Source organism: Haliotis rubra, unplaced genomic scaffold (assembly GCF_003918875.1).
Source record: "Haliotis rubra isolate DU_JTF1 unplaced genomic scaffold, ASM391887v1 Scf172, whole genome shotgun sequence".
NCBI classification, from domain to species: Eukaryota; Metazoa; Mollusca; class Gastropoda; order Lepetellida; family Haliotidae; genus Haliotis; species Haliotis rubra.
Window position 1 is genome coordinate 493,279 of NW_025765692.1, and position 27,939 is coordinate 521,217.

General features: G+C 40.9%; 2 protein-coding genes across 2 annotated transcripts in view; one reads left to right on the forward strand and one right to left on the reverse strand.

The window, feature by feature from the left end:
- LOC124272719 (protein YIPF5-like) overlaps positions 1 to 27,939 on the reverse strand; it is a 153,307-nt gene that overhangs the window by 81,068 nt on the left and 44,300 nt on the right. The window lies entirely within an intron of this gene.
- Positions 12,249 to 27,939, forward strand: part of LOC124272718 (slit homolog 1 protein-like) — a 41,264-nt gene continuing 25,573 nt past the window's right edge. Inside the window, exon 1 of the mRNA XM_046707914.1 lies at positions 12,249 to 12,492. The gene's annotated coding sequence lies outside the window, so the exon portion shown is untranslated. The remainder of the gene's footprint in view (positions 12,493 to 27,939) is intronic.

Below are 27,939 nucleotides of genomic sequence, written 5' to 3' on the forward strand. Positions count from 1 at the left end.
GTGGGAGCACTCCCTGAAATATAATAGCTGGGGCAGATCCCGGCCACGGTGACATGACAGACATTCTAGAAGCCAGATTTCTGGGTGATGCTGGCTGTAGTTTTTCTGTTTGGAATGTGTTTTCAGAACCCTTTGTGGAACCTCCATTTCCTCATTTGTGAATCTTGAAACACAAACCATGCCCCGGAAACTTACAAGAGAACCATATATTTAGAGGGAGCTGAGACTGGCTACTTATGGAGGACATAGTGACAACGGTTCTCTTGAGAGGACATACTGAGACAGGCTCTTTAAAGAGGACATATTTACACTGGCTCTTTACAGAGGACATACAGAGACTGACTTTACAGAGGACATACTGAGATTGACTTTACAGATGACAAACTGAGATTGACTTTATAGAGGACATACTGAGATTGACTTTATAGAGGACAAACTGAGATTGACTTTTACAGAGGAAATACTGAGATAGGCACCTTATAGACGACATACTGAGATTGGTTCTTTAAGGAGGACATACTGAGATTGACTCTGTACAGAGGACATACTGAGATTGACTCATTACAGAGGACATACTGACACTGGTGCTTTATAGATGACATACTGAGATTAACTTTATAGAGGACATACTGAGACTGACTTTACAGAGGTTATACTGAGACTGACTTTACAGAAGACAAACTGAGATTGACTTTACAGAGGACATACTGAGATTGACTTTATAGAGGACATACTGAAACTGACTTTACAGAAGACATACTGAGACTGACTTTACAGATGACAAACTGAGATTGACTTTATAGAGGACATACTGAGATTGACTTTATAGAGGACATACTGAAACTGACTTTACAGAAGACATACTGAGACTGACTTTACAGAGGACAAACTGAGATTGACTTTATAGAGGACATAATGAGATTGACTTTTACAGAGGAAATACTGAGATAGGCACCTTATAGACGACATACTGAGATTGGTTCTTTAAGGAGGACATACTGAGATTGACTCTGTACAGAGGACATACTGAGATTGACTCATTACAGAGGACATACTGACACTGGTGCTTTATAGATGACATACTGAGATTAACTTTATAGAGGACATACTGAGACTGACTTTACAGAGGTTATACTGAGACTGACTTTACAGAGGACAAACTGAGATTGACTTTACAGAGGACATACTGAGATTGACTTTATAGAGGACATACTGAAACTGACTTTACAGAAGACATACTGAGACTGACTTTACAGATGACAAACTGAGATTGACTTTATAGAGGACATACTGAGATTGACTTTATAGAGGACATACTGAAACTGACTTTACAGAAGACATACTGAGACTGACTTTACAGAGGACAAACTGAGATTGACTTTATAGAGGACATACTGAGATTGACTTTATAGAGGACATACTGAGACTGACTTTACAGAGACTGACTGACTGACTGAGTTTGGTTTTACACCGCTTTTAGCAATATTCCAGCAACATCACGGCGGGGGACACCAGAAATAGGCTTCACACAATGTACCCATGTGGGGATTCGAACCCGGGTCTTCGGTGTGACTTTACAGAGAACGTACTGAGATTGACTTTACAGAGGACATACTGAGACTGACTTTACAGAGGACATACTGAGATTGACTTTATGGAGGACATACTGAGACTGACTTTATAGAGGACATACTGTACATGGAGAGGAATCATTAGTGTGAACAATGAAAAGAATCTGCGTGACTACTAACAAACTAGGTTTATCCTGAAGAAGAGATTTAAGGGAGTAAGTGCTAAAAGATCTACAAGAAAGATCATGCAATTTGCCTGAATTAATCCCAAAGCTGTAAGAAACTCTACCATAAGCCTACTGTGCATCAGATTCTGTATAATAGACGATTTCCTCTTCTGGTAGAGCAGGCAATAGGACCAAGAGACTTGGGGAAATGACCTACTGGAAGAATTCAGGCACTACAATCAATACAGTAACTACAACCAATGGTGATTGAGGTATTTTTTACATCCAGCTGCAATTGTTACTGACACGGGCTGTGGCTGGTGAGCAGACCCTCAGCTGGGTAATGAGGACGGCGGCAGCCAGGACGTCCATCTCCATCACATGGTCATCAACCACTCCACCTACCTTCACCCATGCACAGGTTGTACAATGGATAATCTTGGGCTGATGGTGGTGGTGAGATTAATGGTAGGGCTATAGAAAAATGACAAAAGAGGGAAGGCACCAAACCTTATCGCAATATGACAGATCAAATTTTTCAAACAAAGAGAATAATAAATTTGGGGGCACACACAAAAGGGTTTTAAACAAGATACAGTCCTAAGACCAATCCTGGCATCCATGAAAGATTGAGACCAATCACTCACTGAGATGTTATATTTTTCCAGCATAATTTTATACCAACTTACATCAATAGAAAGTGTCGTGTTTTTTTTCCTCATTAACCTGATAATGCACAGCCATTTTCAACGAACTTTATCAACCAAACTGTGTTAAACAAATATTTATCCCTCAACAGTTTATCTGTGAATCAGGACCACAGATGTTGTTATTGCTGGTGCATCTGAAGGAAGCCAATGTGTGACTAGGTTTCTATGTATTCCAACTCAACCTCTTCCATGATTTAACTGCTCCTAATCCATGAGCATCTGTCTAAGCTTTGATAAAGTAGGTTCAATGTCACTCCTCTCAAATTATCTGGCTCTTCGCATCTCATCCTTACACTCCCCGAGTGCATGAATCAGATAAGCAACATTGCAAATCCAATTCTGCAGATCCGCAAAAAAACTACTTTCTTCATCAGATCAAACTGCCCAATAAAGCACACAGAATAATCATTACCTAAACTGAAAAATAAACCTCTGAAAACCCAACCTGGGACCAGCAGGGAATCCATATTGTAAAGGAATTAAGTGTGTTTACACGAGAGCCTCTGTAATGGTTCGCCACAGACCCATACGATTTCATTACCTGCGATTCCCTAACAGCATTAATCAGATTATGGTTACATACACCACTAGCAGCTCATGACCAAACTCCATTAAGCTGGGTTTCCTGAGAACTTCCTTAGAGGATGGTCTGATAGATAAATTCCTTATCATAATTCACCTGAAGCTTTCCATGATATTGGTACCTGCCAGACTTTGATGTATGCGAGGGTTACTGTGCACCTGTGTTGAGGTCACACAGTAATGAAGCTGCAGCCAATCAACCTGCCTGTGATATATGAGCTGAAATCATGAGGACGAGCTGCAGGATGAGCTGAGCTGTCTTCAACACAATACACCAGCTGTCTATCCTACAGAGGAATCAGGCGATGGGAAAGTCGAAACAACCTTCTCTCTTTGTCTGTATATCTGTGTTCTATCATCTTACAAAGTTGATATTTTTCATCTGTTGGTTAAAAATTCAATTTTTATTAGACCAAAGCAATATTGTGAAACACTGCTGCCATGTTTATGTTTGTTTGGTTGTAGTTGCCGCGGTAATGAAGTGAGGAGTAACAGCAAACTGGTTTTACAATCTTCATGCATGTGGAAGGTGCCAAATTGGCATGAACTGTGTTTATCTTCCCCAATCAGCTGTCTGGTATACTGAGAGATGTAAACATGTTCAAACAAAATCCCACTACCCGCTACACAAGAGCATCTATGGTGTGAACACTGCTTTAGTTGAACACTGTCTGTTGTGGAGTAGCCAAGTGGGTAAAGTGTTCACTTATAACACTAAAAGGGCTGGTTTGAATTCCCAACATCCATACAATCCACTACACAAGCTTTCTCAACCGAGCTGATATGACAAGATCTTTTCTTCAATATTAGTTGATGAATAATTGATGAGTGAAATCGGTGTAGCCAAGTAGTTGAAGTGATCACCCACCACGCTAAAGGGCTGGTTTGGATTCCCAACACCCATACAAGGCAGAGTGAATTTTCACTGAGTTGTGAGGTTACTTTTACATCGCTTTTAACAATAATCCAGCAAAATCACAACCAGAAATGGGCTTCATTTATTGTACCAATGTGGGGAATCGAACCTCGGTCCTCGACGTGACAAGCGAAGAATTTCCAGTGACCCAATTCACTGCTTCGATATTGCTAAATGTGGGAGTAAACACACTCATGCAAATTCTTCTGACTTTGTTGTTTTGTCAGAGATACAAGCTCTAGGGAGACATGACAATTATCACATGAGTGAGATCCACCTCCACCCACAGAGAGACAAGGACAAGCTACATCGCTGAAGTTACTGCACACTAAAACACTCCGAGCAATAGCTGTCATAACGAGAGTGCTTCATACCTTCACGGCTGTCATTACAGATTAAAATCATTTCACATGCCTCTTTCGAAATCTCTACAGACTCACAAATTAGTAAGTTTTCTGAGGCAGCAAGAATCAAACACTTAAACATAATACATACTAAGAATAGATGCAATACTTTGTTCATCCTTCCCATCAAAATTCCCTGAGGGATGGACTGAAGTGAGCTAGGGCCTAACCCACTGTCACTATGCCCCAATACACACTGACGCTCTACTGGAGGCAGCAGCTAATCTCACCATGGTAATTCTGTGGCTGAAGCACTTCAACTGATGACAATGGATGAGCTCAACTTGACAGATTTCAGCTGGGAAATTACCACATCTGAGGACAACATATCAAAACAAATGCATGGCTTTGAGGACAAAATCCTAGTTAACAGTGGAACAGGAAGAGCACATTGTGTTGGATGCTATCTGGACTGACCTTCTGAAACACATCCTGGCACCCAGCACTTAGCCTGTCTCCCAGACGCCAGAGAAGTACTTCAATAGGAGTCCTAGCACAATCTGGCAAGTCTAGATTGCCTCAGCTCAAGGTTCAGCTGGTTGACAAGAAACTAAGGATTGTTCTCAGCTCCATTTGGATTTGTTTAGTAGATGTTTATCTTTTATATTTTTAAATGAGAAATCTATATTTCTGGTACTAAAAATGAAACAGCCTTATGTACCAGCGGCAGAAGCATGTGTGTTATTACTGTTATACTACTGTTTCAAATATAACTATAAATAGCATATGCAGTGTAATACAGTTAAGATATTTATTACACAGCATTCCATGAAAGGACAGTGGCAATATTCTATAAACTACAAATATAAACGCAGTTGGTACAAAACTATTGAAATACACAGATGCTTTCTACATATAAATGGGGCGGTGGGGTAGCTTAGTGGTTAAAGCGTTGGCTCGTCACGCCGAAGACCCGGGTTCGAATCCCCACATGGGTACAATGTGTGAAGCCCATTTCTGGTGCTCCCCGCCGTGATGTTGCTGGAATATTGCTAAAAGCGGCGTAAAACCAAACTCAGTCAGTCAGTCTACATATAAATGATGTACATTGTAACAATTATATAAATACAGGTATCTGTCAGGCTGTACAGTACATTGAGGCCGTGGAAAGAGTAAACAGTTTGTGTGTTTGTTGTTTAACACAACACAGCAACATTCCAGCCATATAACAGTAGCCGGTAGGTGAATGTGCACCAGCCCAGAGGTTGACATGATGAGCATCTAACGATGACATCCATCAAGCCAGTCACCTGTTATGACAAGCACGGCTGCAGATGAGTGGTTGTTGCTCAAGTCCTCACACCTCATGGAGATATGAGTTGGTACTTGTCTTCATCAACCCATAAACCTGTTCATGTCAATAAAACACAAATCATTAAACAGTCCTTGTTAGTTTCCGTGCATTATCCCAGAATAAAGCTACAGCAACCAGCCATTACTGTTTATTCTGATGCCAGAGTATAATGGCCGAGGATTCCTCCAGCAGCAGCTGAAGCCCAAGCAATTACCTAGGAAGTAAGTAGCATGTTGCATGCCCAGCTGCAGTATGAAGTGCCCATTACACTGCAGGTAGGTTCCTGGAGTACTGGCTGTGGCAGTTCAGTAGGCCATCACCTCTCCAGCACTGCCTCAATCTGTGTAGAGTGGGGAGGTCTGTCTTCACAGAATGCTGAGCTTTCCACTAAATATCTGCAAGTCTGATTGATTGTACTGAAGGAGGAAGTCTAGTGCCATCCAGGTTCCTCTGTCCATGCATTGTGATGCAGATCGGAAACTCTAGTCATTCTGTGGGTTATAGCTCCTAGTGTAAACCACCAAACACCATCACACACATCCAAACCACCAAGCACCACCCATCATGTCTAAACCACCAAACCACCCCAAGCACCACCCCACATGTCTAAACCACCAAGTACCACCCAACATGTCTAAACCATCAAGCACCACCCCACATGTCTAAACCACCAAGTACCACCCCACATGTCTAAACCACCAAGTACCACCCAACATGTCTAAACCACCAAGTACCACCCCACATGTCTAAACCACCAAGTACCACCCCACATGTCTAAACCACCAAGTACCACCCCACATGTCTAAACCACCAAGTACCACCCCACATGTCTAAGTACCACCCCACATGTCTAAACCACCAAGCACCACCCCACATGTCTAAACCACCAAGTACCATCAACATGTCTAAACCACCAAGTACCACCCCACATGTCTAAACCACCAAGTACCACCCCACATGTCTAAACCACCAAGTACCACCCCACATGTCTAAACCACCAAGTACCATCGAACATGTCTAAACCACCAAGTACCACCCCACATGTCTAAACCACCAAGTACCACCCCACATGTCTAAACCACCAAGTACCATCGAACATGTCTAAACCACCAAGCACCACCCCACATGTTTTAACCACCAAGTACCACCCAACATGTCTAAACCACCAAGTACCACCCCACATGTCTAAACCACTAAGTACCATCGAACATGTCTAAACCACCAAGTACCACCCCACATGTCTAAACCACCAAGTACCACCCCACATGTCTAAAACCCACCCAACATGTCTAAACCACCAAGCACCACCCCACATGTCTAAACCACCAAGTACCACCCACATGTCTAAACCACCAAGTACCACCCCACATGTCTAAACCACCAAGCACCACCCCACATGTCTAAACCACCTAAAACCACCCCACATGTCTAAACCACCAAGCACCACCCCACATGTCTAAACCACCAAGTACCACCCCACATGTCTAAAACCAAGTACCATCCCACATGTCTAAACCACCACCCCCACATGTCTAAACCACCAAGTACCACCCCACATGTCTAAACCACCAAGCACCACCCCACATGTCTAAACCACCAAGTACCACCCCACATGTCTAAACCACCAAGCACCACCCCACATGTCTAAACCACCAAGTACCACCCCACATGTCTAAACCACCAAGTACCACCCCACATGTCTAAACCACCAAGCACCACCCCACATGTCTAAACCACCAAGTACAACCCCACATGTCTAAACCACCAAGTACCACCCTACATGTCTAAACCACCAAGTACCACCCCACATGTCTAAACCACCAAGTACCACCCCACATGTCTAAACCACCAAGTACCACCCAACATGTCTAAACCACCCATTACCACCCCACATGTCTAAACCACCTAACACCACCCAACATGTCTAAACCATCAACACAACCCAACATGTCTAAACGACAAAACACCACTATTCATATCCAGACCACCAACCACCACTAAACATGTCTACACCAACAAGACCTAACCCACATGTTACCCACCAAGCACCAGCCCCCACATGTAGACAAATATCATCCGACCTCCTACATCACAGACTCTGTAACTTTGCCCCTAACACACCTGTCCTCTAACACACCTGTGCATCCACTCCCACATGAGTAGAGATAACAGCTCTGGGGAATGGTGGCAGCTAGAGCATCAGTGGAACTCTTGTGGAACCCATCAGAGGGAGGATACCGGAGTTCTTCAGAGTATGCTGATATTACACTCCAGTATCATGTCATAGATAGGGGGGATGCTGTTGTGGTGGCAGCATTGATGCTGTTGTCATGCCATATGGCAGCATTGAAGCTGTTGTCATGCCATATGGCAGCATTGATGCTGTTGTCATGCCATATGGCAGCATTGATGCTGTTGTCATGCCATATGGCAGCATTGATGCTGTTGTCGTGCCATATGGCAGCATTGATGCTGTTGTCGTGCCATATGGCAGCATTGATGCTGTTGTCGTGCCATATGGCAGCATTGACGCTGTTGTCATGCAATATGGCAGCATTGACGCTGTTGTCATGCCATATGGCAGCCTTGATGCTGTTGTCATGCCATATGGCAGCATTGATGCTGTTGTCGTGCCATATGGAACAGGTGTGACTGTTATGGCAGGGAGGGAGTGATCAGTCAGGTTCAAGTCAGAGTTGACTTCAAGTCAAACACATGCTGGATTAAGCCAATTATACAAATATATCTTCTCTATTTTCACGTAATGTTTAAGGAATAAATATGGCTTGTAGTCAGAAATAAACCCTTATTGAAATTTGATTAAATTAGAATACAGTCTGAGCCAGCACCAGATTGTGACAATTCCTAAATTAAACCATGTAATTATCATGTTAAAATTCACGAAAGAGTTGCTGGGTAGAGTAGTGAGAGATTCATTTCTCCCTTGAAGTTCACAATATGAATCCCAATCCTTCTGTAATCACTGCTGGAATATTACCACTCTCCCCTGTTCAATGAACTGTTGCTCGTTTCTTGTTGTTGAACAAGCATATTCAAATATATCTGGAGCTCCATAAAGACGTTTGTCCATAACTGAAGAATCTTACCGAAATGCAGAAACATGCACTTGGACTAGACATTAAAACATACAATTTGTAAACTTGTTCCAATGTCCCTGCTGGGTTCAGGTAGAGATCGATACACAATACTCCAGATGGGAATACAAATGAATGGTGCTCAAGAGAAAATAGAAAAAGCCTCTCAATTTCTCTCCTACACATTTGATGACCTTTAGTTAAAGACAAGTTCACTTCAAGAGTGCCACCATCTGAGCAGTGGATTGTGAAATGAATAAATATCTTCCAATAAACCATGAGGATGAATAAACAGTTCCTCAGAAAACACATCACGACACATTCCAGTGAGCTTTGCCCCTCATGCCATTCTGTGCTGACCTTTCAGGTTATAGATGTTCTTTTTAGTCCTGGGCCTCGATTTTCGAAGCTCTCTTAGGGCTAAGATAGTCGTAAGTTAATGTTAATGTATGGCACTTATGACCATCTTAAAACTAGGAGAGCTTTGAAAATCTAGGCCCTGTGGCTCCTTTCACGAAGCAACCTTTACTAAGGTTAATCTTAACTTGTATTCTTTAACACTGCACTAACGTTACCTAAGTGACTTATGATCACCTTATAGCTTTGTGAAAATAGGCCCTGGACTGCATATCTTGTCACGACAACCATCAGCTCTCAGAATAACATTTACCGTTCCAAGGCCTAGATTTTCGAAGCTCTCTTAGCGCTAAGATAGTCGTAAGTGCCATTCATTAACATTAACTTACGACTATCTTTGCGCTAAGAGAGCTTCGAAAATCTAGGCCCAAGTCTTTAAATACACAATAAATGTCTCTCCTCCAGTTATGTTTGTGCTTATTTATATAACAGAACTAGCCAACCAGCTTGTCATATTTTGGATTGGCTACGGTTTAATAAATTCCCTATATTCCATGGTGTTGGTTCAGGACTAATGAGGTCTCAGTATGGATGATATCGGCATTGACACAATTAACAATATGGTCATTAACACACATCTTGCCCGGTCTATATTTGTATATCTCTGTCGTATCGCATTAGTCCAGTCAATCCTCTTAGCATTTCATCAACATGTGATCTCAACAGATCATATGATCATATAGATGGATTAGAGGTAACATTTCTGCTGTGATTCATATTATTCCTTAAGAATTTTGAATAGAACATTGGCAGTCCCTATTTAAATCAATGCCCAAGGGAAACAGATCTTTATAGATGACAATTTAATCTGATAATTCATTCACAATTTCACAGAGAAGACGATGAATCAGTTAATTCAGTGATGCCCAAACCGTGTTATCTTTCAAATGTCATCATAGCGATAACATCCAGTTTTTATAATCTGTGGCAATTATTCCTCGATGCAGAACATAAATAGCAGCAGCTCCTCCACACAAAGAGTCATCCCCACACTCTGTACAGAAAAACTTGCTCCTCATCATCTGCTCCCCCTCATCTCCCAGCTGCTCTGTGGCCTGCTGTCTGTACCAATATAGACGGGTTCTATACTGTAGTTCTCCCTCTCTCTGCATGAGGAAGTGATGGCAATAAGCATGCAGACCCACAAAGACCTGGACTAGACTTGGGACAGACTCCTAGGGGCTGTCAGGCTGTGAAGGAGCTAATTTTCTTCTTTCAGTAATAGAACACTGTTAGTGTAGCTTTGAGCTATTGAGTGAGAGAGTTAGTTTAATGCCACTTTTATCAGTATCACTGAGTGCCAGCTTGGCATGTAGCTTTCAGCCATTAATGACAAATATGGTGCCAACAAACCCAAAACACGATTAGAGTGATTCTGGGATTCTATTCCATACATCACTTTGAAAAGTAGGGCTGCTTTACTCCGGAGAAAAGCCTGGTGACACTCAGACACAGGGGAACTGGTACACGCAAGCCAAGAAGCATAACTGAGTCCCAAGATTGAAACCTACTGGAAGATGATCCTGATCAAGTTAAGGGACACTACTCTGCACATTGATTATCTAGGAGGACATACATATATGTCAAATTAGCAGGACAGGAAGGCATGGCAATCTACGGAAGAGAATGTCAACCATGATAAGAAAGTTGCCAGTCAGTTTTATGACATCATGAGAAACATATGTAAACTACTTTGTGAAGAACCAGGCTATGATGTGTGGGACATGGGCCAGGTATGGCTGGCAGTCTGATTGAGTTGCCAAAAACACTAACTACACACAGTGAGCTGACTAAACTTGGTCGGTCACCAGATACCGATGTATTGCTTTCATGGTTGTCTTAACATAAAACTGTCACCCATTTTGGCATCCAGCCTACTCAGGTTCTCAGGTGGTGGACGATGATGACACAACATCATTCATTTCACGTCTCTCTGTCTGGACCTGTCAAACCTGATCGGAATGAGATTGGACAATAGTAGAAAATGTATTAACGGAAACAAAATCTACTTTGCTTACAAGACAGGTATACACGTCATGGTAACTGAATAGGTGTGATGTACACAGCTGAATGGATGCTGGCACACTGTGCTTACTGCTGGGGATAACACTGACTGACTGAGTTTGGTTTTACGCCGCTTTTAGCAATATTCCAGCAATATCACGGCGGGGGACACCAGAAATGGGCTTCACTCATTGTACTCATGTGGGGAGCTGGTGATAACAATAACATATCCTCCCATTCTGTCACATCACTATAGACCATGGCATGACAGATTAACTAGTCATATGAGTGATTGAGTGAGTATAGTGAATTTAGTTTTAGGTCACTTTTAGCAATATTCTAGCACAATCATGATATGGGACGCCAGAAATGGGCTTCACACATAGTACCAATGTGGGAAATCGAACATGGGTCTTCGGTGTGACGAGCGAATGCTTTAGCCACAAGGCTACCCCACCTACTACTGGTCACATGAAAGAAGTACTTCCGTTAAGTAGAAGCACCAATATCCAGCTTGGACCTGCTCAAAGATGTTTACCATGATCATAGGCAGATCCAGAAATTTTCAAGGTGGTGGTTGTGGTGGGGGGACCCTGAACCCCACCTTGGCTCTGCCATTGCAAAACATTAACTTCAATGTGGTCTTTAGTACTTTTCAAAGGGGGGGTTCGAACCCCCTGAACCCCTCCTCTGGATCCGCCACTGAGGATCCCTTAGGTGAACAGAGAGTCAGTGACAGCTAAGGGGGCATCAGGTATATAGGTATAAAGGTATGAAATTTCTCCACGTCTACCTATGCAATCTAAGGCAGGTAGACTAAAAACAATGGCAATCAGCAGCTGTCCAGCAGGGATGACTGATCCTGATGTTTGAAGTGTTCCCCAGCTCTAATTCTCTGTCCCACTTTGATCCAAACTTTGAAGAAACTCTGTTAAACAACTATCAGTTAGTCAAGCTGCCTCAAGTCTAGCCCTGGCCCCTTCTAAACAGATGCTGACTGCCTGTGTATGTTTTGCTGTGAGCGATGATGCCTGTGCATGTATTTACAGCAGCGGCAGTGACAGCAGAGAAGCCTTCTGTCAGTGAGGAATGTTGTCTACACCGACCACAGATACACAACACAAGCTCTCTCCACAGCCTTTGTCAGACTCAAGCACTTAACTAGTTGTGTGGAAGATCTAAGACTTAATGGGAACTAGTTGTGTGGAAGATCTACTGTTCAGTAACATGCTATTTTCCAGTTCCAATGTGATGAAGCCAAGTCTGTGAGCCTCTTTGTGTTACCTTGGATGATTACTTCCTCCGATGCAGACTGTTCTAAACGCTCTACAGGTACAGTACAGCCGTGTGTTAATTGAGAGTATTTCAGTCTGATTACTGGATATAAGGCAACGCGGCCTATTTTTCTTTGACAAAGAATTCAAACATTAATACTTCTGAAACATAAAACAAGTTATTTAACTCAAATTTCTGCTAATACAAATATCTACATTTGTTTGGTTATTACATTGTAAACTGGTAATTAGAACAAAGAACTTCATCTCCAAGACTAAAATTCTGGTGAACAAAGCGCCACCGTTTTTAATGGGAAGTTAACATGTTCACAGTCCATTTCTGGTTATATGTTTCTAACAGCCTCTTTAAGCCCCAACAAAGAACGCTGGAATTAAATGAAAACATTTCCTTTGCACTTGAGTGGATTTATTTATATATTCAACAACATGTGCAGCAATACTGAACCTGACTAAACACCAAGTATCTTATCGTGGTTTGCTCGTACATCCGTATGATTCATGTGAGGTACGGAACACGATACACTCGGTGATGGAGATAAGTGGCCATCTTTCTTTGAACTCCGAATCCTGAGTCGTCCCAAGTAGCGGAGATCAGGTACAGTGGTATTGGTAGTACCGGCTGTCATCGTTCATTTCAATTCACAGCGTCAATCACTGGAAACATTAATGTCGCCATAAAAGGAATTAAACAAATTTTACTTTCGTCTTTAATAAAGATTACAGATTATGGTTGGAAGATAAAGAATGTGGTCGGCCTTGAGTTTCATGGCTTCCCTGATTCCCCATTTCCTGTACAGAGAACATTTATTAGATTTCTGAAAGATTTTTAATACAGATCTTTTGATGTCTCAGGTCATAACTGCCATTACTGTACTATGAATATAGTTTTATTCTGACATGTTTAAATATTTATATTAGTTCCTCATCACAGTCCTACTTGAGTTGCTCCGATCCTGCTCCTCATTAACCTTGCTACTAGCTGATTCTACTCATTAGGTTATCTCCGAGCTGTGAACTTCAACATTTTAAAAGAAGCCTTAATAAAATGTTTTGCTGTTACGCTTTACCACTCTAATACAGTGAAAACCTTGTTGTACATCCTCCTCCTACTGTTACAGACTATAAACCAGGTATCCGGCTCAGTCTTGATAGCACAGTGATCTAAACACTGGCGCATGTGTCAAGCTGCTCGATGCAAATTTGTTGTCCAATACTATGATGAGACAGATACATGGAAAAAATATATAAAGTTCTATAAATAACCAGTACAACATACAAAATGCGGTTAGTGGTTTCAGATTTCAGTCAACAATTTTCTAAAACAAGTAGTCAATTCCAGAGAACTAGTGATCAATATTGTGAGCAGCACCTTACCTCTACTGTTTAGTTGCCTCCATGACAACCACATGTTACTGGGGACCTATTCTCACTCAGAATGCCAGATACACATTCAATTCCAAAACCAAATGTCTAAAAATCCAATTTTACAAAATAAAAAGCAAAATCTTTCACACAACCTTGAATTACCAAATCATTACAGACTAAATTGGATTCCATTTTGAATTGACTCTCTAGGGTCTGGAAGACTCATACCGGTATAAAAATACCCACTCAACACAAGTAACGTGAATCTTTTATTGCAGGACCTAGATATTCAAAGCTCTCTTAGAGCTTAGATAGTCATAAGTTAATGTTAATATATGGCACTTACGACCATCTTAAAACTAGGAGAGCTTCAAACATCTAGGTCCCGTAATGGCCTATTATCAACACATGGGGTAAACTAAATGTATGGCAAAAACTACTGCAATCCAGACAATATGACACCAGTACCGAAGAGTTAATCTCAATACTAGTGTCAGCCATCTCCATCAGGAGACAGACTAGGTTATCAAGGTAAAGCACACCTAACTGTCACACAGTTTAGTCAGCTGTTCCACCTGACCTGTTTGAGACTTCACGAAAGTTAATAAAACCCTGACCTGGCAACTGAGCACTATCACTAAAGGACAAAAACACACAAAACCCAATTTTCATTCCATCATGCTTTGACAAGAACAGATTCAAAAGAATTTCATTAAACATTGCTTGTGACTGTATCTCAGGAAGTTAATTTAAAGAAGTTTTTCACTCAATGCTGTCAATATGTCTGGGTTTTGTTTTTTTTTCTTTTATTAAATAACAAAATTAATCTGTTTCAGGCTAACACCCCAATCGAATCTTAGCATGCTTCATGAAACCTACAAATAAACTACTAAAATATAGTACCAGGGATTTCTGTAAGGTCCAAAATAACTGTGGATATAATGTTCCTAGTACAGTCTCCTCCATCATGTTATTGTTACACATGTAGGTAGACTAGTACAGTCTCCTCCATCATGTTATTGTTACACATGTAGGGTTTCCATTTCCTTACATCTAAAAAGGTTGTCTTTGATATATAAAGAGACATTTCTACAGGCAGGTAACACCACATTACAACTGGCCTCTTGATCTCCACATACAGTCCTGACATATAGCTTGATATACCCTAGAATCTCTGTGACATTTAACAGAACTTTGCAAGTTTAGCACCAGTCTGGAAATATGCTGCAATATCTGCACTTGTTACAATGAACTTGTAACAGTACTTTTGAAATATGCTGAAACATTAGCCCTTACACTAGTCAATTCTGTCATAAGGTGTGAGATATACTTAAACATAAGTCGTTGGAAGAGGGGAACAATTATAACAACCTTGAAGAATTAGGTCTTGAAACATCCACAAACATCATGCCCACAGCCAGAAACCATATACCAATATATGGTCTCTCTGCCTAAGCTACTGGAAACATTTATCTGTGATTTACTCCCAGAAATATAACCGACCCGTAAAAATACATTCCTACAAAATAAAAAGCAAAATTTACTTCACACAATCTAGACTTGCAAAATCATTTCAGACTGAGCTGGGTTCCTTATTTGATTAGCATCCAAGGGAAACATTATCTGATTTCTGTAAGAGTTCCATTGCATGCAGCCTCCTGTTAACACACATGATGGTATACTGGAAATGTCAGCTTCATATTCTTTCATCTCAGTATGAACACAGTGAGGTGTTGTTCTTTCATTGAAAGCGCTGAGGCCTATCTGAACATTCAGAGTATGGCTTCAGTTTAATCCTTCCTTGTTATGAGAACCTGGTGTCTGAGTCTCTGTGGTTCAGCACTGGACCCAGGGGAATCTCTGTACTCTGCTGTATCAACACAGGGTAAATCTCAAGACTTAAGTCCTACATAAGCTTTCAGATATCAGCTGTCATCAAAGAAGAGTTCAATACTAAGTAATGATTTTCATGAGAACTAGGCAGCAAGTGGCAACCTTTGAGACACTCCACGGCTCCGGTATCGACTGTTCGGATGGAACACAGTGTGATGGAGGCAGTGTTTAGAAAAGAAGTTCAATAGTGGGTTATCTTGTCTGTCATTACAGAGTACTCAAGGATAGTCATTAGCGTTAACTGGCCTGGTGACAAATCTATACAGTGTACACTGACCTGCCCCTGCAGACCCTGTGCAAGGTCAAGGTCATCAAGGTCCATTGGGGTCATGTCACAGGTAAAATTTGTCAACAACTTCTTAACAGCAACTATGCAACATCTTCACAACAAGAGACAACCAGCCACCTACAATTGTTGTTAGAGGTGACTTAATCATCAGGTGAATTGCCCAGCTGAAAAACGATTAGTCACAGGCAGGACTGTCAAGGGCAGGAGTGTGGAGGCAATATGTTGGTATGTCTGTCAAGGGCAGGGTGTGGAGGCAATATGTTGGTGTGTATGTCAAGGGCAGGAGTGTGGAGGCAATATGTTGGTGTGTCTGTCAAGGGCAGGACCATGAAGGCAATATGTTGGTGTGTCTGTCAAGGGCAGGAGTGTGGAGGCAATATGTTGGTGTGTCTGTCAAGGGGATGTTGGTGACTGTGGAGGCAATATGTTGGTGTGTCTGTGACTATGTCAAGGGCAAGGTCAGTGACTATGGAGGCAATATGTTGGTGTGTCTGTCAAGGGCAGGACTATGGAGGCAATATGTTGGTGTGTCTGTCAAGGGGCAGGACTATGGAGGCAATATGTTGGTGTCCTGTCTGTCATGGAGGCAATATGTTGGTGGTCTGTCAAGGGAGACTATGGAGGCAATATGTTGGTGTGTCTGTCAAGGGGACTATGGAGACAATATGGAGGCAATATGTTGGTGTGTCTGTCAAGGGATAGACTATGGAGGCAATATGTTGGTGTGTCTGTCAAGGGCAGGACTATGGAGGCAATATGTTGGTGTGTCTGTCAAGGGATAGACTATGGAGGCAATATGTTGGTGTGTCTGTCAAGGGATAGACTATGGAGGCAATATGTTGGTGTGTCTGTCAAGGGATAGACTATGGAGGCAATATGTTGGTGTGTCTGTCAAGGGATAGACTATGGAGGCAATATGTTGGTGTGTGCAGGCATTATGTTGGTGTGTCTGTCAAGGGATAGACTATGGAGGCAATATGTTGGTGTGTCTGTCAAGGGATAGACTATGGAGGCAATATGTTGGTGTGTCTGTCAAGGGCATAGACTGTGGAGGCAATATGTTGGTGTGTCTGTCAAGGGCAAGACTGTGGAGGCAATATGTTGGTGTGTCTGTCAAGGGATAGACTATGGAGGCAATATGTGGTGTGTCTGTCAAGGGCTAGACTATGAGGCAATATGTGGTGTGTCTGTCAAGGGATAGACTATGGAGGCAATATGTTGGGTGTGTCTGTCAAGGATAGGACTATGGAGGCAATATGTTGGTGTGTCTGTCAAGGGATAGACTATGGAGGCAATATGTTGGTGTGTGTCAGGCAATATGGAGGCAATATGTGTCTGTCTGTCAAGGGCAGACTATGGAGGCAATATGTTGGTAATGGAGGCAATATGTTGGTGTGTCTGTCAAAGGTTGGTGTGTCTGTCAAGGGACTATGGAGGCAATATGTGTGAGGCAATATGTGTGTGTCAGAGCAGACTATATGCAATATGGGTATGTCAGGCAATGTGTTGGTGTGTCTGTCAAGGGCTAGACTATGGAGGCAATATGTTGGTGTGTCTGTCAAGGGCAGGACTGTGGAGGCAATATGTTGGTGTGTCTGTCAAGGGCAGGACTGTGGAGGCAATATGATGGTGTGTCTGTCAAGGGCAGGACTGTGGAGGCAATATGTTGGTATGTCTGTCAAGGGCAGGACTGTGGAGGCAATATGTTGGTATGTCTGTCAAGGACAGGACTATGGAGGCAATATGTTGGTATGTCTGTCAAGGGCAGGACTATGGAGGCAATATGTTGGTATGTCTGTCAAGGGCAGGACTATGGAGGCAATATGTTGGTGTGTCTCTCTAGGGCAGGACTGTGGAGGCAATATGTTGGTGTGTCTCTCTAGGGCAGGACTGTGGAGGCAATATGTTGGTGTGTCTGTCAAGGTCTGTGAGACAAGGTTCTGTCTTCCATCGTCTCAGTTGGCCAGATAACAGACTTACAGAGGAAGGTTCAATGGAACTGACTTCAATACAAGGTGATGGATGGCACTGAACAAGATTCTTGTTTTATCTTTGACATTTGATTAAGTGCTGAATAATTTCACTTCACTCAAATAATCATTGGCTTTCAAGTCAATATCCATCTAAAGAACAAAGTTGTAACTTACCTCAGTGAAACACCCTAGGGTATTTTCTATTAAGAAATTATTAAGACTAATGTGACATTATTTGAAACAGATGAATGATATAGTGTCCCTGTAGAAATACAAGACCTTTCTGCCACAGAACCTGATTACAATAATTCTTGATGCCCCTTTGGTTCCCATGTGTAATGTGTTCAATGTACCACAGTCAGTGTTTAGAGGACTCCCCACAAAGGATTCCTTCAGCACTATAAGCATGTACACTGTCAGACCCATTGCAGGTCTAGGGGGTTCCTCCATATACAGCTCAACTATAAGTGACATTAATAAGCAGGTAGTTTTAACACAGGTAGCATCCTCGATTAGCATCACATGGCCAGTTGTCAGGGGTGAGCATGTCCCATGAGCTCAAGTATTTTGTTATACTAGGCATAGGAAGAGGGATTTTGTTTTAGCACAGAGAGCATCTTTGATGAGCCATTAACCCCTACATACCATCTTGTCCACATTTCCTATCTGTTATAATGGTAAACTGATGTTGACAGTATATGTTGGTAGTTGTAACACAGACAGCATGTTTGATTAGCCAATAGCCACTACATACCATATTGTCCACATTTCCTGTCTGTTATAATGGTAAACTGATGTTGACATTATATGAAAGTAGTTTTAACACAGGCAGCATGTTTGATTAGCGACTCACACCACCTTATCATGGGTCAACATGTTTCTTCTGTCTGGTACACTTTAACTGAAGGTGATATGCATATTAACAGACAGCCAGCTGCTGGCCTCTACCTTACCACCTTAATCATCAATAAACTCACACATATGCTACTTGTCTACAACTACTTGTATTATATGAAGTTTTACATGTCAGTATTAGTCGCATGGCAAGGTTGCCTATACATTGTGACACTACATTGTGGCATCTCAATATCCTCCAAGGAACAATAAAATCACTCACTCAAAAACAGTAGAAATGAACGCTCGCTCGTTAGCCTGTATCAAGCAAAATATTCACACGGATACTGAAATGAAGACTGTTCACAACCCTGCCTGTAGTTTATCCCACAGACAGCTCAAGCAGCTTTGTTCATTTCATGTCAAACCAGTAAATTACATCTCCCTCTAAAACCATTACCAATATAATGCTGAGCCACTCTTGTTTTTGTACAGTTTATTGATCTACTTACAATATAAAGCAATAATTGGGAAAAAAATCATTATTGCAAATTGTTTTTATGATGCAGATGGTAAAAAATCATTCTGAAAGTAATCTCAAAATATCTGGTACCAACTGAAAAGCTGAAATGGAAATGAAATAGAAGTCATGAATCCTTTTTTTAATGCGAGGCTTGAAAACAGAAAAATATTGAAATGTAACACTTTACTTTCAAATCAAAGACATTATTTCAAAGGTAAATATCAATAACACCAGTGATTATCTATTTCATACGAGCCAAATAATATTTCACAGAACCTCAAGGCACTGTTGAACATATTTGCAGTTCATTTCAACTGTCCAACCAAAATTTCAGCAGTCAGTGAGCTTAATCACTTGTTCAAAATCCACATCTAGTAAAATTCTCTCGTTAACAGAGCATAAGGCGGGGATTGGGAAAGGCAGGAGCCATGGGCCATTTTGAACATTAGAATAAAAAATGGCCCATTAAAATTTTGAAGTTTACTTTTGATACAAGGGCAGTGGCCCATTCTAAATTCAGAAAATGGCTAGTAAACCTGAAAATGGCCCATTGTCAAAGTTCTCTATCCCAATCCCTGATAAGGTAACAGTAAATAGTTACTTAGACTTAGAGCCAAGATCAGTCAAGCTTTTCAGTAACATAAAATGTAAAACAAAATTCTTGGAATACTTGGCCAAAAGAATTTGTCACATAATTTTTTTAAATGTTACATTAAGTTATATAAAATATACAATACAGGTGAAGCACATGCGGCTGACTGGCTCTGTTCTGACAACAACAGGAAACAACTGACCCTGAACCTAGAGTATACTGAACAAAAAGAAGCCATTTTTGTGCTGATATCTTTGAGTGTGCTCAGTCTTCACTACAAAATATCCCCCAAATATATTTGATCCCTAGCTGTTTCGTTCAGTATATAAGCAAGTGATTCCAAGCCATTATGCACAGAATATACAGAGTGTTAAATATTCATGATTCCTAACTAGTTTGTACAGAATATAAAGACCGTTAAATATTCACGATTCTTTACTATATTCTTTAGTACATAAAGAAGGTTCAATATTCATTAACCCTTAGTAAGCTATTTCATCTAGAATATAAAGGTAAGATATTCATGATCCCTATTGTGTTCAGTATATAAAGTGTTGAATATTCATGATCCCTTTCTATTTTGCACAGTATATAAAGTGTTGAATATTTATTATCCCTAACTATTTTGTTCAGTATATATAAAGAAGGTTAAATACTCATTATCCCAAACTATATTGTACAGTATACATAAAGAAGGTTAGATATTCATGATCCCTAACTATTTTATACAGTATACATAAAGAAGGTTGGATATTCATGATCCCTAATTATTTGTACAGTATACATAAAGAACGTTAGATATTCATGATCCCTAACTATTTTGTACAGTATACATAAAGAAGGTTAGATAGTCAGAAACCCTAACTATTTTGTACAGTATACATAAAGAAGGTTAGATAGTTAGAAACCCTAACTATTTTGTACAGTATACATAAAGAAGGTTAGATAGTCAGAAACCCTAACTATTTTGTACAGTATACATAAAGAAGGTTAGGCTGACATGGATATGTCTCCAGTCCTGCCCCCTCTATATACTATGACAAAAGATGGGTTGTACCCAGGTAATGAAGCAAGGGGGTGTTTGTGTCCAGGTAACTCCCCCAACCTGTCTACAATATATCTCCTTGATCAACTGGAGGGATTTCCTGTCATCTCCTTTCAGGAACACTACAATCAAATCACATTTCCTTACTCATGACCGATTTATTCCCCGTGCTATAAGTACATTATTTCCCAGCCTGTGTGATTGTGAAGTCACCAGAAACATCTCAATGATCCTCCAGATCATATCACAGTATCAGATGTTACAGCCTGCCAGGTAGCCTTGCTCCAAGGCTGTACTGAACGCTCAGCCCATGGATATATAGTAATTCTATCCTTCAAAGAGGCAAGTCTAGATAAGCGCACAGTCCAATTACCCCAGAATCTTATTTATCATTTTTTAGAAATTATTATTTAAACCATTAATTTTTACCTTATAGACTTGTGCAAGTCTACCTGCCAGGTTATTCAACAGCTTGTGACTTCTGTAGACCCCCTAGAGCCTATATATTATTGCGACATATCTCCATTGTTTCCTCTGTATAGTTAGCACAAGTATGACCATATAGAGAACATTGAGGTATGTGTTCTGACCCAGTACGTCAACGATTGTGACGGCGTACGCTACTGGTGTACTATACACCGTCATGCATGGGTGGATTTCTGAGAATTTCGCTTTCAGGGAAAATAACATGTTTTAGCGATTAAATGTTTCTGGGGAATTGAGTCCTGTGATGTGTTGTGGTGACATCTGTGGGTGTCACACTCGACACACCTGGCTCCACCAGCACGCGGCATGGTGAATCAGGAAGTAATTGCTACTCTGTGGCGGGGATGTCTTACACTCTGCCGAGATGTGGGCTTTCTTCCCATGTGGAACATGACTGTCAGTAATGAATACTCCAGTACCTGCACAAAGTAAAGAGGTTCTAAACAAGCACATTTGTTTTGCTCATACTTTGCCATTTACGACCACAGAACTGACATCCAACCCTAATGCTCTATAAAACTGCAACTAGAAAATAATGCTGTTTTCCTCTTAACATATTGTATATGTAGTGACTTGAACAAATTACCAGCTTGTTCAGAGAAAATAGCTTCATTACATTTACATTTTTGCCTAACACAGAAGACTGCTTTGCAACATTGTAGCAGTATCATGGTGGCAACACCCGGACACCAAACAGACTATTAAGGAATCAAGGCTTGTTTATCTGGCTCAACAAGCAAACACTTGACCTATCTAGCCAGGAACTTATCAGTCTACAGTTCCTTTGGGACCATTACTGAAACCCATGGTGGTGCTACACCTGTCAAGTCCAATATTTAACAAAGTCCTGGTCATCAGTTCAGCTTACAACCATGGAATGGACCAATTACCACTAAAACAATAACTGGTAACCTGTCCATGGATGCTGGAGTAGCCAAGCAGTGTAAGAGTTCGCTATCCTGCTGAGGGCTAAGGTTTGATTTCCACATGGTTACAATGGGTGAAGAATATTTCTGATGTCCCTTACTAATAAGGGATCGGGTGGTCAGGCTTGCTGACTTGGTTGACACATGTCATTGTATCCCAATTGCATAGATCGATGTTCATGATGTTGATCACTGGATTATCTGGTCCAGACTCGACTATTTACAGACCGCCACCATATAGCTGGAATATTGCTGAGTGTGGCGTTAAACAACAACCAACCAACCTTACTAATATCGTTGGAACACAGCTTAAAGCAGCTTAAAACCACTCACTCACTCACTCACTGTTTTCCAATTGAGTATGGGTGAGTCTGGTAGACCCATCCATCCCTCTGAGACAGCTGGGGTGATGGTGGAGATTCATCGGGTCCACCGCTGGTGATGCTTGGTGTCAGGAGGTTACATCAGTGTGATCATTATCATCTGTCAACTGTCACTGGATGCAGCCATTACACACTATCACGACCCCTACATACATTAATCAGACTGTACAGTGTGGTGAAACATGTATCACTCTCCTCAGTGGTCATCACTGCACTCTTCACCTGGCCGCCATCTGAGCTAGAGCTCAGGCACCTCAGGCAGTGCTGGGTCCGCCATGTGTTTGGGAGCAGAGACTAACTACCAGTCGCTATATGGTCTCCACGGGGTCTCTATTTGGCTATGTTCTCAGTATTGTCTTCATATGCTGTCCAAGTGGTCTCTGTATTCTTGCTTCACAGTCTTTATAATATAAGTCTCTATATGGTCTCCTAATTGTCTTGACATAGCCTCCATAAGGTCTCTAAATATCTCAATATAGTTTCTATACGGTTTCTAATGACAAGTCATAAAGACTGTACTTCCTCTTTGTAGATTGGTTCAGACTTTATACAGATCATGTGTATATCAGATAACATATGTTTATTGCTTTTACATTCCATTAAAGAGCAGTATCAATACAGGAAAAATAGACATGCTCATAAACTAGAACCCCATTGTCTATCAGAGACCCTTACTCATTTAATTCTCTGTCTGTCAGGGACCAGTCATTATATAATGTTCTAAATGGGGACCATTTATTGTTATGTTAGGACAGTGTGTATCAGAGGATTACACTCTACATTACCTGTGTAGATCAATGGTTCCTATTGCTGGTGATTGCTACTTGCATATTTTCCCTTCAATCAACCTTTCTGCAGAGCTAAAGCTCTGAATGAAACAAGTCCAGATTTCCATCAGCTTCTCTAATCTCACTGGGGCTCCTTTCCAACTTGAATGGAATTATTTGTTGTGTTAGTCTAAGGTTCCTGAGATGGGTAGCCTCTCCATTGTGGAGTCACTGTAAAGTGAATCTTGTTCAGGACTTGTAAACACAAACTAACCTTTAAGATTCTTACTTGTATCTAACACTACAACTGCCTCCTTAACAGCTGCCACACTTACACTGCCTACCAGTCTCACAGACTCTCTTACATGATGCCTTGAGATGTGACAAAGTATTGGTCGGTACTGATGTTACTGATGTCCCTTGTAACACCAATATGATGATAGACCTACAACAACAGACTTCATAATTCTACAGCCTAAAACAGCCTACATAAGCCAAGAGAAAAAGTCTACATAAGTCCAGAACACTCAAAATAAGCCTAAGCAAGTCTATATAAGCTTTCAACAGTCTACATAAGTCCACAGCAATTTTACACAAGCCTTTAAGTCCACATAAGTCTGCAATGGTCTACATAAGCCTATGGCTGTTTACATAAGCCTACAATGGCCTACATAAGCCTATGGCAGTTTACATAAGCCTACAAATTACAATGGCCTACATAAGCCTATGACAGTTTTCATAAGCCTACAATGGCCTACATAAGCCTATGGCTGTTTACATAAGCCTACAATGGCCTACATAAGCCTATGACAGTTTTCATAAGCCTACAATGGCCTACATAAGCCTATGACAGTTTACATAAGCCTACAATGGCCTACATAAGCCTATGACAGTAGTCATAAAACCATAGCAACAATTTACATTATCCCACAGCAAGTCTACATAAGCCTTCAACAGTCAATGTAAGCACACATCAACAGTCTAATTAAGCCTAAAAACAGTCTACATAAGCCTGTGATAGTCTTCATAAGATCACAGCAACAGTCTACATAAACCTACAGTCTACATAAGCCTAAATGCAACAGTGTGAAGGAAACACCACCAACAACATAGCCCAGGCTATCCAGCCCTATTGACAGACTAGTCACAGTTGCCTACAGTCTACATAAGCCTACAGAAACAGTATGAAGGAAACACCACCAACATAGCCCAGGCTATCCAGCCCTATTGACTGACTAGTCACAGTTGCTGGTATGTCATGACACCCTCAGAACCAGCAGTCATTACACCTTGACGTAATTGAGCTGGCAGTTCCTGTCATTAAGTATCACACTATCAGATGGTCTGCTAATTGCACTGGTGTAAGACAGATGTCATACAATGAGACTGTACAGATTACACTGTTGCCAGGTGATACATGATCATGACTCCTCAAGGACAGAGACTAGACAATACAGGAAGCAGCTGGTTCACCTCACACATACAATATAACTTCCTGTAGTCAGTGAAAGGGTGCAACAGGCAATCAGCAATGATATCATTTGTTAGGATTACATGTCTATAAACAAGACTTGTGGTTTTTTTATCAGTTTCAAAAAGAACTCGGTATATTCATGTATTTGGTTAAGAAAAGTGAAGGCCTTAATTACCATTTTGAACAAATCTGATAATTATTCAGTTGTCACTGATGTTGCTTCCACTTTGTACAAGCTCCAACACTGCATGTGTCAACATCCCCATCAACTGAACAAACCCTCACAAACTCGAGAGATACACTTTCACCTTTATTAGCAGGTGGTCATATTCCTTTCCTATCAAGTGTCACTTGTTATTCCATGCCTTGTTTCTACAAATCTCCTAAAGTGGAATCTCACCACACAACTGTTGGCCGAGGCTCTAGTGTTTCACCTTGCCTGTCTGAAGGTCAAGTATTGAGCTGAGTCGGCAGGTGCTCCTATAGCCCTGGGATGCGGCCTGAACTTTGAGTGTAACCCTGGACACATAGTATCATCCATTATACACTTCCACAGCATGGATTAAAAATAGGAACTACAGTTCCAAAAATAGAAACAATTCGTCACAACATAAAAACTGAGTTACCCCAGGGCATGTACCCTGAAGCAGAAAGAGGGCTGCTGATGATGCGATGACGTTCCAGAGTCATTTGAGCATCATTAATCACACATTTGAGTTATGATGCTGATATGACTTGAGTCAACCTAGTCGATGACAGTGTCCAAGCAAGTAAACTATGAACCACTGTACAAGGTAGATCCATCAGAATGTTCAATATTTCAGAATCTTCAGCTCTCGGGGAGGGTCTGTTATGTCATGGTAATGACAGCCTGTGATCTTATGGATTTGTCAGTCACCTGTCAACCCTCATATCCATTTCATTGGATCATAGGCAACAAACAGCATCCACCATACTAGATTCTCCCTTTGATCTGTCAGCGTGAAATGTATATGTGGAAATAGAAAAACTGTACTTTCTTAATTAATGTTTTTGAATGTGTTGATTCTTTTCAGGAATAATATTTATGCAGTGATTTCCTCGCAAGTATCTTTAGAGAATCAACACAGTATAATCAAATAGCTGCTCCAGCTGACCTGATCCCCGACACTACCATACCAAAGTCCAGGTTTACTTCAAAGAAACTTTATCTTCAGATACCTCAACTTTTAACATATGAACCTTTCCCACCAGTAGATCCCACTCCTGAAATAAGCATCACTTGAGATAAGACAAGGGGACATTGTAAATGTTATCACTGCAATAGGGAGGTGTTGAGCCCCGATAATGCTGAGCCCCTGCCCCAACACTGTGTTGTTAACCGCTAACAACCCTTTTGTCCTGGTAATGGATACGTGTGTCCTGCACTTGTTCTCCACATCCAGCCAAGCCAACGTACGACTTAGACAATGACCACCATCAACTCGTACACAAGTGAAGGCTTCAGTTTGTCTTGTGATCATTGATTGGCTGATCTGTACGATTTACGGGAAACTGTGGCAAATAACGTTCATGTCTTCGAATAACTTTACAGCATATATGACAGCTATATTTACCTTGTAGTTTTATTATTCCATTGTGAGCATTATCATACAACCTTAAATCTTTACACTTCACTCACAGTGGATGGTTTATGTCATCCAAAGGTAACATACAAATGATGTTTCGGATTTTACTGTGCATTAGAATTTGTTTGTCTGATGTTTAACGATGCACTCAGCAATATTCCAGCTATATGGTGGTCTAGAAAAAAATCAAGTCTGGACCAGACAATCCAGTGATCAAAATAACAATGGCCAGAAGACATAAAGACCGACATGAATTTTGATAGCCAATATTTTATTAATCTAGACACTTGTATGGCATTGTGTTGCAAGGAGACATTCAGTGTGAATACTCTGCATATTTTATATTGTCCTGAAGAGAGTTCCACACAGTCTGGTGTCTACACATTCTTGTATATTGAGGAAATGTGGTTATAAATTATTGTAGTAAATTCCATCAAGTATCAGAAACAATGTGAAAACACTGCCACAATTCATGTTTACAACAATACTTCAAATATGTGGGCATAAAAGTCATGAATAAAATATTTTTAATGGATAAATGTTGATGCATCAAGATTCATATGTTGAATCATAAATATTTAAACAAATGGTATTGATATCATTACTGGAGAGAATATAATATTATTTCTGGGCTATGTTTTTATACAATGAACTAGATGGTGCTTTTGTCACGAAGTTCGTTTTGGATGTGTGGTCTAATCCACTTTCATCCATACAATATATCAACATTTTCTTGTTTCTATATATTCCCTATTGTGCTAATTAGCAGTTAAATACCAAATCGAGATAAGCTAATTAACACCTCTGTCAACAAGGAACAGCATCCTGTGATGATCTGTTAATTAGCCAGGTTTGCTGTGACAATGGAGATATTACCACCACAGCAGGACGCTGTATCAGAAATCAGATGCTCAATAAGAACGGAAGGGATTAATGCCCATGTTTTGACTGTAATTAACCCACCTCCAGGAGAGAGCTTCCTCAAACACTACATGCTTCCTCCTGACAAAAAACATTCCATGAAGGCTGCCAATTACATGCTTAACTTCGATTCTTGTCAAATGACTTTCATTTACCTATTGAAATACAGATTCCAGAACCTACTACTATAACCAAACACTGGATGTGGACTACTTCAGCTACACCTACAAATCAGGTTTGTTTAGAAAGCTTTGATAAACATCAGAAAACTCTAATTTGACATTTCTAAGAAACATTCAATCTTCTGATAGGTGCAGTTCTTCCTACAAACACCCATTACCTCAGTATTGCTTTCTTTGAGTTGCCTAGCAACAGAGATTTTCATTCCAGTGACTATCAGTCTTTG